A 13,559-nucleotide genomic window follows, 5' to 3' on the forward strand; every position below is an offset into this window, starting at 1 on the left:
GTTCAGCGTCTGCTGGGACCACTGCGCCACAATAAAAAGTTGAAAGAGACATCCCGACGCTCCGTAGCTCTTGACCGCACCAAAATGAGCAACAAGAACGCCAGAACTTACAATGTCCCAAAATCCTGGAAAATTGAAACAAATGCTGGCGGTGGTGCCGAGCGAGGGGTATGATGAACGCCCACGCGCGATTACTCGGCCCTTCGCCCACAGCGCAGGCAGGGACACGGCTTGACACCACTCCTCACACCCCTGCACGCCGCCTCTCCCCCGGGGCCGGCCGCGAGAGGAGGGGCAGCCCCTGGAGCCGTGTATAAAGTTCTCCAGCCGCTCGGCTCGCCTCAGAAGTTTGGGGCCTGGAGAGAAGCTTGGCCAGCAGTAACCTCGACTCTCGGAGCACATTCCATCTCAAGGGAGGGGGAAACCAGGAGCGGCAAGAAAGAGCCGTCATTGTGTGAGGACAGAAGGGATTGTGATCGGGCCTCTTCCCGGTGTGACATTGTGGTGAGGTGGGTATGCATTGTGCATTGTTGCCGCAAGGAGTGAGGGGGAGTTTTGACATTGTGTGTGAGTGACAGTGCCTAACATGTGCAAAACAGAAGAGAAGGGACCCAAAGTTGTTGCTAGGCGCTTTCCAGGCTATGAGAGTACAGTCGCCGAGTACCAGCACTGCCTAGTTTTGATTCCACCCCTCGACTCTTTCTTTCTTCCACCATCCCTCACTTCCTGTGCCGGATCACAAAACATTTTTGACTGACTGATGTCCTTGGTGATAACAAGGCAGTCCTTGGCGCAAACACCTTTTACCACATCATTATGAAAGTAAATTTGTGGAGTAGGTATAGATTGACAAGACTTTTGTGTGCATATGTATTGTTTAATTTGGATTTGGGAGGGTGTATGTTGTGTTTTTGGTGCTCTTGTGTTGATTGTTGTTGTGTTTTACTCGGTGTGTTGGGGTGCATTCTGTTTTGTTGGGTTGTGCCCTGGTAGATTTAGTTGTGTTGTTATTTTGATTTGTGTTATATCATTGTGTTCAGTTGCGCTCTATAAGCACTTTAGAGATATTAACAAATGCGGCTACATTTCCAGCCAAATACAGCACTACTTTAAAGTTCCACGCACAACAACCATTTACTGCAATCTAAGATGGTTAAATACTGCTGATCCAGCTGGTATTTTAGACACTAATCAGTCCAAAACTGTGGTAGAGACCATGTCTTAAGTTAGCACTTCCAGTGCTCTCTTTCTGGTCCAGCCCCTGTCTCATCTCATTCTTGCAGCTTCTTGTTCACATCAGCCAGCCTTCTCCCTTTGTCACTGTTTTACTTTCTCTCTCTCCCTCTTTCTTCCTTTCATTGCTCCCTCTTGATTTGGGTCAAAGTCAAATGATGAAAAATAAGTCCTGGTCCGCAAAAATGAGTGCCGGTGCCCACCACCAGTGACTGATACACCCAATAGGCACTCGATAGTTGTTGGATAGAGTGGTCAAGAGTTCCCACAATATTTACAAAGCACAGCTGGAAGGATGTGCTGACCAAGAAGCGCATGGGGGTTGGTGATAGGAAAGATAGCAGCCGGGGTGGGAAGATGTCAGAGGGGAGGAAACGGCTACTCGAGGGTAGGGACCAACGATTTACGGATATAAGTGTGTCAGAGAGGAAGCGGGCCACTGCCTTGGGGCCAGGAAGAGGAGGACAAGTGTTACTCACCGCAGGTGGGACCAAACGTTCTTCATAATACTGGTACAGGAGTCTGTCAGATGGTGACAGAGGTAGTACTCTAATGCTATTAGGGTAGGAGGCCCTATTACAGCCTACCTCTCAACTCATCCTCAACTTCACCATACAAACAAACAACATGCTTCCCATCACTTTCATTGGCATCACAGCCATGAAAACAGTCTTCAGCCGTCCAACATCTTTTTCATCACCATTGGTTCAGTGCTTAATTTGTGTTGGGGTTTTCCAGTGCCCGGCGCACAATTAATAGTTAACACCAGCACTACTTATGACAGCCGGCCACATGGTGGCGCTGTCTGTTTTGTTCCGTTTGGAGCACATCAGTTTAACAATTAAATGGACATTTAAAAAACAATACTAGCGCATCCAGGCCATTCTTGCTGCTTTGAGTGGCCTAAAATGTTCTAAACTTTCACATTTATAGGATTGTGATGTTTAATATGGAGCATTTGTACTTGCATGTGGCAGTGATGGCGGTTCCAGTAGGTAGTGAAACCTACAGTGGCCTCCTGAGTAATACCTTGGTCCCCTGCACTTGTTTATTTACAAATTAAGCACTTGGCATCACCCTCCAAAAGCACACCAACCCACCCTCCTAAGAGACTAAAAATGTTGATAGGTATGCGCAGTGGCTGCTGGCATGGCTTGTGGGTGGTGGGGTGTTCGTGGGGAATGGGGGGTCACAAGGAAGGGGTGCGCAATATAAAACAAGCACTGGCATAGCCAATAGGTCTCGCCTTTGTGACCTTATAAGTATTTAGTTATGCAGCACAATATCCTTGGTGCAGCAACATCAACTGTTGCATGGCTAAACACTTATAAGGTCCCAAAGGCGAGACCTATTGGCTATGCCAATGCTTGTTTACTTTTACCTATTGTAAGTACAAAATGTGTTTACCTAGGACCACTGCCTAGTGACCTGCTGTTTTGGTTTATTCTTGCACGTAAAAATTAAATGGACTTACTTAGTCGGAGAGATGTCCAGAAAATCAATTCGGGATACATACAAAAAAATCACCAAAACATTTAAAAATCTTCATTGTTATGGAATACATTCAGCACCTCTACATAAAACTACATGTTCCCGTTATTTACAAAATACGCAAACACAGCCCAATAGTGGCTAATATAAAAAATAAATTCATATTCATGCATAAGCTGTATGAAACGCTTACTTCTGTTTGTTCTTGCATGTCAATCCACGGAGAATGCATACATCACACATAATCATACGTTTAGCATCCCCTGTATATTACTCCAATAATTGGTGCCTTTTTTTCAAAATAATTTTGTCAGGACAAACAATGGCGCATCGTTGACCAATGGTCATTGCTTTTGTTTCCCTAGGCCATCTGTTCTCGTTTAAGCACCCTGTTGCTGCAGCTATAGCAGTTCACTGGCTCATAAAAGTGGGATGAGCCGGGTGGTTGCTGTGAGGCACGGGCTAAGCTGATCACAATGTCAAGCAACAATCAAGTCCCGCCCTGTTGCAAGTCTGGCTAACACAGCAGTGTTAATTAGCAACAAAAACTAGTAAGTTTCTCTGACAGCAGAGAAAACATATTCTAGGTCAAGTGTCAGAAGGGCAACAAGCTGAATCCTTCCTTGTCTCTTAAGCCGAGTGTATAATTCATGCATGAGTATAGTGTGCATCTATATTTTGACAGATATTTCTGGTTTTCGTTTGGTGAAATGCTAAGCAGTTTACTACATTCCAAAATAAATTAATTTTTATGCACGCAAACTAGTTAAATGCAAATACTTAAGGTGTGTTGTGGAACATTTGCCCTCTACTCAATTTAACAGGGCCTGGGACCTGCCTGTGCTGCACAATTAACCTTGTTCCCTGCAGCCCTCTGTCCCTGCGCAGCTCACACTGTCCTCCGATGCTGCTGTTGTTGATCCGTGGCACTGATAGGCACCAACAGAAGCACTGCGCGGAGACATAGAGAAGGGACTAAAAGGATATCTCCATAGAAACAAGAGAGGAGATCGTTGAACAGTTGTCATCAGAAATAAAAAGAAGACAACAGAAAAAACAAGTCTACTGTAGCGAAAGTAGGTAGATCGTGACACGCGCAAGGATGTCATTTTTGTACAATATCGGAACTGACCAGAAGGTCTGTCATTGATTTAAATAAAAAAAACATTCAATAATGATGTTTTGTTTAATCACAAAGTATTTTTCCATATTTACTGAAATAATCTCTTCTGGTGGTAAATCAATAAAATGTAGATTTCTCGCACTCACAGTGCCCAATAAGGTAATTATTAATGAAGTTGCGTGCAAAGAGCATGCACGGATGCCCGCGTTCTTCATTGTATTCATCAATGAGCCATATGTGGCGCCGGAAATGGTTAGGGATTACAGCGAGTGATATACAATATATAAGAATCGCTTTCGGCACACATGTAGGCAGCCAGCCGTCTATAAGATGAGAACTTATCGTTGAGAAGTCTGCAGACATAATAAACGAACACTGCAAAGATACTGTCCCATAAAGGAAGGCACGCCTTGTGTGCAACACCATATCTAAACAAAACAAGTCTGGGAGTGGTGCATGCGTGCACGCGCAGTCTTCACTTTTCAAGTACTGCACTCGTGCTGGTGGCGCGCCGCTGCTCGCTCCCACAAGGTGGATGCCGCAACAAGCACGAGTACAGTGCTTGAAAAGTGAAGACCGATGGCTAAAGGCCCTCCTAGGGCAGCGCATGCGCGCTGCCTAGGCGAGAACTAAAAAAAATAAACTTACCTTGCCGCTGGGTCTTGCGTCTATGCTCCTGCTCTCCTCGTCTAACTCAAAGAACAGGATTCACAGCCAGGCCCCACTGACAAATCACAATGCTGCAATAAAGAGATGTGATTGGTAAACACTCAGGCTTCCCTGACCAATCACAATTCTGCAATGCAGCATCGTGATTGGTCTGAGCATCTGGGTTCGACGCTCAGCCAGGGAATGGGGGCCTAGACATGTTCTCCATGCAGGCTGTAATGCAGCCTGCGTGGAGAACAGGGAAAGAGTGTATGACTGTTTTGGGCGTTCCGAGAGTGCCGGCCAAACAGTCATGTGCACTTAGGAGGGTGCAAACCACTTCTCCCCTGCTCGGAGAGTAGAGCAGCCCGCCCACCCGCCCACCAGAAAAGCAACAGGAAACATAAAATGATAATAACTCAAAGTTATTAGCATTTTATGTTTCTACTTCGCACTGCTCAAAAGCAGTGGGGCGAGTCTCCTCTGCCATAGTGGATGAGCCGCCGCTGATGGTATGCATAGAGAGAGAAGGGCTAGGGCTAGTTACTGGAAGATTGCTTGTGGATAGAAGGCAGAAAGATGTTGAAGAACGAGCAGGGGCTGTTTAAAGTGTAACTGGAGCTACTGATAGTCACGGAGGGGTTGTATGTCAGAATATCAAGAACAAAAATATTGTGGGGCTAAAATATTTAGGCCTGAAAGTCAAAGGCAACATATCATGGAGGTAAGTACATGAGGTACGTATAAATTTATTTTCTCAATTCCATTGCTACATACCATGAAGCTATATTTATCTCCAAGGCACGTAAATGTGAAATTAAGTATACTAATCCTACACGTACCCCTGTGTACGTATTGTCACAATATGTTGGTTCCATGATATTTTGCAGTTGGCTTTCTGATGAAATAACCAAGGGGAGCCGTTACTGGCAGCGGTTGCAGGAGCGCGTGAAAGGAAAGGAGGTGTGGGGGGGGGGGGTCTTGAAATAAGGGGGAAGGAGACTGTTCTAAGGGAGAGAGAGGAGGCTCGCTGATTGGATGGGACTGAAGCCGCCTCACATTGGAGGTGTATGGACAGCAAGGGGTGCTCTCTGGTGTTTGATGAGACACTGTTAATAGGGGTTTTCCACATGGGCGACTGGGGGGAGGGGCTCATGAATATGCATTAATGCATGTGCAGCTGTCAACATATTGAGGGGGGCTCCATGCTGTGACCACATTTTGGCCTTGCTCTTGAAGCAGGCAAAGCCAGGAAGTGCACAGGTGGCTTGCACTACACTGGACACCCTAAGGGGCTGCTATCATGCAGGACATTGTGTTGTTAAGTAAGCCAGGGCGGGGCCTTCTACACTCCCGCCCGCCACCGACCACGTGTGTGATCTCGGTCTTATGTACAGCTGTACTGATTTAAAAACCCGGATTTTATTTCTTTTATAATAATGAAAGGTATGGATTATATCGAACTTAAAGGGGGCTGTAGTTTGGCATGTTTGCCCTCTCCTTTTGTCAGCCCGTGCCAGGCTCAAATCCAAAGTCTGATCCCCCCCACCCCCACCCCTTGCAGGGCTCTAATTCTTTGACGTCAGGGCGCTAACCTCGATCAGCCACAGGCGTGCCCCATCTTGTGAAGAACGCTCCTGGCCTAGTGACCACACCGTCATCCGCTTCAATCAACACGCAAGCACAGACGTCACCCAATGATTACACTGACACTTTCTTTGTGGGTGAAGAACTGCTGCAGGTTTATTTCATACAACACAAGTATGACAATAAATGGGTTATCTTACGGGCGATCCAAGGCAAGCAGCCCCTAGCTGCTCCGCCCGCCTGGTGAGCCAGCACGCACGGTGGGTCGATGCCCGGCAGTGCGGCACATTTATTTTCAGATCATCCACTGGGTCACGTGATCTGTCTCCTACTCCCGCCCCTTCTGACAGGGGCGGAGCGTGTTGTGGCACACCCCCGGTTGGTCAGGCCCCCCAACCGCCCGAAGGACTAACGGGGCGCCGTCGCGGTCTTCCCAGAACCTCCTTCGGCTCGTGGACCTTGGCTCGGGCACCCTTACTGTGCCGGACAGGGGTACCCTTACTGTACCGCCTGTCGCAGAGGTACCCTTACTGTACCCGTCTGCCTCCAGATCGCCCTGTAACTCCGCCTGCAACGCAAAAGAAAACATTAAAAACATTCCAATAACGCGCTGTCTCCGTCACGCAGGGTAAGCGGAAAGGGTGGGAATACGCGTGTCCGAGTTGGAGCGGCGCGCGGGAAGCAGAGGGGGAACTGGGCAAGCTGCACGCCTAAATAGGGGGGCTAGCCTCGCCCCCCCCCCAACGGCCCGACTCCTCCTACACACTACTGGGAGATCTCCTCCCTGGGCGTGGCCTCCCTTGCGAGGCAGGAGAAGGGGGAGGGGGAAGGCTGCGACGGGCGGCCACTAGAGAGCTGCCCTGCTGATGTCCCACTGCGTGGGACGCGGGCAGCGGCATAGTGACCACACCGTCATCCGCTTCAATCAACACGCAAGCACAGACGTCACCCAATGATTACACTGACACTTTCTTTGTGGGTGAAGAACTGCTGCAGGTTTATTTCATACAACACAAGTATGACAATAAATGGGTTATCTTACGGGCGATCCAAGGCAAGCAGCCCCTAGCTGCTCCGCCCGCCTGGTGAGCCAGCACGCACGGTGGGTCGATGCCCGGCAGTGCGGCACATTTATTTTCAGATCATCCACTGGGTCACGTGATCTGTCTCCTACTCCCGCCCCTTCTGACAGGGGCGGAGCGTGTTGTGGCACACCCCCGGTTGGTCAGGCCCCCCAACCGCCCGAAGGACTAACGGGGCGCCGTCGCGGTCTTCCCAGAACCTCCTTCGGCTCGTGGACCTTGGCTCGGGCACCCTTACTGTGCCGGACAGGGGTACCCTTACTGTACCGCCTGTCGCACAGGTACCCTTACTGTACCCGTCTGCCTCCAGATCGCCCTGTAACTCCGCCACAGCTCTGGGGAGGCTACCGTCGCTGCCAGAGCCCCCCTTCCTCCCTTTGCTGTTATATGTGCCCTGCCCCCGCGAGCCAGCTTGTCATGGGCTGAATTAGGGGTCCTGTTCCGTAACCCGTAAAAGACGGCATTAATTTGCAACATTACTCAGAAGCCCAGGGCAGACGAACAAAGGATGTCTTTGGGCCCCACTGCCGTAAGCTTAGACGTGACCGGTGTTCCTAACCTTCTGAGCGATGCCACAGCAGATCATCCTAACGTAATTATGGGAAGATCTAGCACCTGCATATGGAGCCAGAACTGAACCATAGCTGCATTCCTCAATCCATCGCTTCCCTCCACATCCTAGCACGAAGGATTTAATTTCCACTCTATCTACAAAGGTGATGTATCGATAGCGTCATGGTTCCTGAGTTGCTGCTGCTACTGCGAGGATTGCATGATTGCTCGGCTGGGCGAACATTTTTAACGCCACTGCTAATCGGACGCCTTTTATATGACTGACTGAGCTGCCGAAGACTACATCTCTCAGCTCGAGGACCCAAATTTGTGAATGTTTCCCAACTCCCTGGCTCCAAGAAAGGCTGAGCGGGAAGGGCAGCACCTAAATCTGTTTCTCAGGCTGGAAAATATGGCATTGGTAACAAGGCATAGGTGAAATAGGCACTTAGTAAGTTTTAGCCTTTCTACTTGCAAATTAAAATTCCATAAAATTGGATGAGTCTTAGAGTCTTATACTAGTCCCGCTGTCCATCCCAATCTTTTCTTGCTCTCCACTGGGACAGCATATCCAATTGCCTCGCTTGTTGAATGGAAGCTAGCTTTCGGACTTTAATGCTGCTGGAAAGGGGTCAATAGGATTGTCTACAGTCCTAGTTATCCCGGTGTTGCTGTGCTATAGGTAACTTAATGGTGGAACTCACGAAGTACCTTCAAGATGTTATGTATGGCACACAAACCCAGGCCTACAAATTGCCTCAACACAGCACAGGCTGCTGACTTTCCTATATACACCAAGCTGCCACTATGACTGCTGTGGGGGAAACCTTACCCAGCTGTTCTCAGGCTGCTGGCTTTCCTGTATGGACTAAGCTGCCACTATGACTGTGAGTTGAAGAAAACCTTGCACGGCTGGTTCCGAATAGCACGGCTAAAACATAAGGCAGCAGCATCTTTTGGCCTAAGCGTGGAACTCACCATAATAAATCAGTATTCCGAATCCAAATATTTAACCAATATTTAATCTCATGTGACTATCTTAATCACCATCAGCCAGGCCTACTTCAGTGATGGTGGCATCTGGTTCCCGGCTTCAGGAATGAAACAGCCTTCAAGTTAAATTTGCCGTTTATGGTGGTGCTGCACGACCCGTAAGGTATCGAGTGGTTGCGCGCTTTACCTGCGCACCAAATAACGCTACACCAGGGACACACTCATTTCTTATTAGGCACGGGGAGATTAAGTGATTTTTCCAGAAGCACTGCATATTGATAAGGCGCTGAGACTTCGGGCCTAGTCCTCTCCAGCATCTAGTAATGGGCCAAGCACTGGCTAGTTGTGCATGGAAAGCATAAGGTACAGTACGTAACGTTCGATGTCTGTTATTTTCTGCCCGATAAACCAGTTTCATTGGGTATCCCTAGAAAATTATGCTTAGTTGCCTGTAATAATTTGGTTTGTATCCTGCCTGTGCTGGTTATGATCAATGTAATTCAGCACGCCCCTAAAAGCGTTGTAGAGCTCTAGCGGAACGGCGGTGGTGGTGCCTTGTACAAGGATGTTGTTGGCGCCCCCCCCAATGCCGCCTCCACCTCAGATTCACTCACTAGCCCCCTGCAAGAGTTGACCAAGTTTCCATAACCACACTCTAAGATGCATTTAATTGGTCAGATAACGCTACTCCTACCCGTGTAGGGTGTCCGAGAACTTTGCATCTCACACAAAAAACCCCCGAGCCAGTCAATCATACGCATATGACTCAGTGTATAGGAAAGGTTAACCAGCCAAGGACTGAAGTGTAGGAGACTCATGGCATCCCTACTGGCAGTTAGTGTAGTTTAAGGCTGCTTGGTGTGGAGAAGCACAAGCTCAATCGGGTCTAGCCAAATTAACCCTTTTAAACACTAAACAATGTTCTAATAATCTATGCGTAGTGGTGTGTATGCAGCTCTAGGGCGATTGTTCGTGGCTCATTGTTAACTACTAGGGCTTTAAGATATCCATTGCAAGTAACAAAAAGGATGCCTCCATCTACTTGGCACACGTTCTTTGCAGCGTGGAATATTTAGCCCATGCACCAACTACACCGAAGTCAAAACCTCCACTCTATAAACCCTGGGTCTTTCTCCAGGGGGGGTAAACAATGCGAGTAAATACACCAGCATCACATAGTTGGTAACCCAAAGACGCATTTGCGCCGCATGGCCTGTGCCCTACCCATGAGGCTGCGTCGCGGTCGCTCGCGTTTACAGACCACCAATCGTACTTGCACGTATCCCCTGGCACCGGACCTAAATAATGTAGTACCACTGAACCGCGTGCACTTAGACCCTGTGCCCCCGCGAGAGGTGTGCATACACCCGGGCACAACAAACCGAGACAAACTGCCCTCGTGCAGCGGCGCCACGCACAAAAGTAGAAACCACACCTGAAAAAAAACGCGAACAATCACGCGTCGGGGAAAAGGGGAGAGCGATTGACCTGCACTGCCAGCCCTTGTTAGGCAGCGGTAGGTAGGGTGCTTTGCAGAACCACAGGATGCTCAGCGTCATTCCTGAGACACGAACCCATATGGTGCGACTCGACCCGCAGGCAGCGGAGTGCTTTGCACGCGCGCCATATTTGAATTACACCAGTAGGTAACGCGGAGCCGCGCGGCCTGGGCACAACGAACCGAGCAAAGACTGCCCTCGTGTGGCGGCGCCACGCCCATAACTAGCAAAATCGTACCTGTAAAGCGCAAACCATCACGCGCCGAGGCAAAGCGAGACCGGTTGCCTTGCACATGCCAACCCTTGTTTGGGCAGGGGTAGATAGGAGAGCCAAGCGACCTGGGCACAACAAACCGAAACAAACTGCCCTCGCGCAGCGGCGCCACCCACAAACTGGAAAGCACCCATATAGCGCAAACTCGACCCGCAGGCGGCGTGCTTCGCACGCGCACATATTAAATTAAAACAGTAGGGATCGATATCAGATGACGTGGTATCGGTAGCAGGTGAGCCCACGCGGAAGCGAATGTTTGCGGTACCCACAATGATGACTGGGTTATAAGAATGGCATCTGCTGAACTCCCCAGGAACGCGCTCACAGCATGAAGGCACCGCTAAGATCGAACTCAGTTCCTTCTGTTTACTAGACAGGCGCTTCAACCTACTGAGTCACAGCACCACATAAGCAGTGCTTAATTGGGCCAGATCAAACCGATGATCATGTTTCCCAAGCAGTAAAGTAGCGTAAACCCAGGACTGTCTGCAGTAGGAATGAACCCATGCCTCCCGAGGAGACTGCGACCGGAAAGCAGCACCGTAGACTTTCCAGACTTTCTGTTTGTTCGTGCGGAGGCCACGAGCTTCTCCCCGTGCTTTCAACGTCTGCGCCATCGCATAGCCCGGCATCGCTTGCACAATTTAACCAAACTACTTAACGTCGCCACCCAATGTGTTAGACCCCATTACTTGAGCAACCGCGTTTTACAAGCGGGTATGTTAACTTTTAGGCACAGATACGTGATATGGCCAGAAATACAGGATGCTTGAGCTTCGGAGCCAAGATTCGACCGGGTTCCTTAGCTTCGAAGTCCGCCGCTCAGGCCGTTCTGCTCTGTGCCTCCACGAAATTGAGTGCATTATTGATTAAGCGAAGGCAGCCCTGCAGCACTCGCCCAGATAGCTAATGTTTTCACCCGCGGTCACCCTGCTGGCCGGAACACATTGAATCCTACCCACTAAGACCCCCTTCCTCAGCGCCATTTGCGGGTCTAAAAGCAGGGCTGAAAACCTCGAGTGCGGGTGATAGAATATTCGGTGTAGACGTTTCGGCGTGTCTCTCCACTAACTTCACCGAAATCAAAACCTCAACTGTACACACTGCTGATCCTTCCCCAGGAACATAACCAATGACCGACGACAAGCTGCCCAAGGCGAACGAGCGGTTGAACCCGCGATCTCACACATGCGGCGGGGCAGGGCATTATGAAGGAAACCGCTCTTCCTTTTCACACTGGCGCAGTAATCATCCTAAAACATGGCGCCCGCAATACAACCACCAATGCTCTTGGCCCAACAAGACCCAAAAGAACTTCCCTGCCCCCCCAAAACTCACCGCGCATGCCGATGACCCCCTGGCCCGGAAACATGCAGCCCGAGAGTGTGCCGCAAACACCGCGTATCAAGCGGGGGGAGTGAAGAAACCGCGCCGGCCGACGCGAGACCACCAGGTACAGCGGGGGAGCGACCACAGCGTGTCCGGGATACGGCGCAAAGACATCACGCGTGACCGCCGGGGGGACGACTGATAGGTGTGCTTATAACTCCTGCATTATGGCGAAGTCAACTGCGCCCTCAAAGTCAGCGTCGAGGTCAAGAAGACGGTGATCCCAATACTTCGTGATCTGCCAGTGTGCGCTACACTAGGTGGAGAGTTCAGAAGGGAGAAGAAAGTGCCTCAAATCTCGCACATCAGTCAATTCTCCATTTATACATGTGTTCATTGACTACGATGGAGGACAGGGTATACTGTAAAGAGGAAGCCCTGTCTCTTCTGCCTGTGTCCTAAGATGCCATACACACTCTCCTACCCAACCGCGTTTCTAATACCATTTCTAATACTGTTGGGGGGGGGGGGGGGACTACCGGGGCCCCCCAAGACATCTCCGGATTCACACAAATCCCGCGACAACCTCACACGCCGCTGGCAAACGCGCCCAAACAGCCACAACTACAAGGGCGGCCCCGCATCACCTTCCGCTTGTCGTGAGCCCCCAACAGCCGCGCGCCCCACCGATCCAAACCCTAAGTGCTACGCAACGCAAGCTCGCAGGTGTATACAGCAGACGTTTTGCATTGGGATACCTCGGACAATGGAAAAAATTACACAACCAGCGTGTTATCCTCCACTCAAAGTTACGCAACTAGGAATGATGTGCAATTTGTGCCCACACCAAACATCGCAATACCAAACATGTTAAACGTAAAGGTGCAAAATACTTTCTTTTATCTACCTCAGAAGCATGGAAGGCCGGTATGGCCTGCTTCGTTTCAAAAGTATGAACTGGAATTTACATCAAGATCCCTGAAGCGGGAGCTAAAACACAATCATTACACCATAATACAAAATAAAAACACCATCTTTCCTAAATTAGTGCTGTTAGAATTTCGATCTACTGCGCCATGTTGAATTCTGCAGTGTTGCTACAGAAAATAACAACAATTCAAAGTCAGGGCATATTCAAATTCAGAGCGGGCCCTGAAAGGAGGAACACCCTTGATAAATCTCCCGTAAACAAAAATTCGGAGGCAAGGGACATAGCAAACAACTAAGAGCCAGGGTATAGGCACCAATTAAAATCAGCAAGCAGTATGAAATGCAGGGTTATAATACATTTAAAATCACAGGGAACGAACCACACAAAGCTTTGCTTGGATGTATCATTAGTTACTAAACAACATAATTTTTTGGTAGATTAGTGACTGCACTCTGATTCTCTGCAAAGGGCCCCTCGTCCACTGATCTCCAGCACCCGGGGCGCGACATTTTAGGTCTTTCTCCATTGTTCCCAACCTAAGGGAACTCTATCACCTAGTGGCAGAAGTGAAAACTGCTATTCAAATATGCTCGCACACCACATGAACCGGATCCCGCCTACCCCGTGGCACATGCGTGGCCCTGGACCCATCATCTGTGCACCCGCTCATCCAGGGACCAACACCTGCCACTCAACGATACCCAGGGACCAAAAACTGCCACCCCACGACACCGGACCCGCAGGCCAGCACCCCACACCCTTCCTTGACCTTGTTGTTTCCTCCCCGTCTCGAACCCAGTCTGTGCTGCACTGCTCC

At 49.5% G+C, this 13,559-nt stretch overlaps 1 protein-coding gene across 1 annotated transcript in view; it reads left to right on the forward strand.

Annotated features, from left to right (window-relative positions):
* The first annotated feature begins 284 nt into the window (after positions 1-284).
* The window catches only part of PLTP (phospholipid transfer protein), a 215,076-nt gene continuing 201,801 nt past the window's right edge, over positions 285-13,559 (forward strand). The window contains exon 1 of the mRNA XM_085619372.1: positions 285-509. The gene's annotated coding sequence lies outside the window, so the exon portion shown is untranslated. The remainder of the gene's footprint in view (positions 510-13,559) is intronic.

The sequence above is a fragment of the Triturus cristatus genome, chromosome 7 (assembly GCF_964204655.1).
Source record: "Triturus cristatus chromosome 7, aTriCri1.1, whole genome shotgun sequence".
Classification (NCBI taxonomy): domain Eukaryota; kingdom Metazoa; phylum Chordata; class Amphibia; order Caudata; family Salamandridae; genus Triturus; species Triturus cristatus.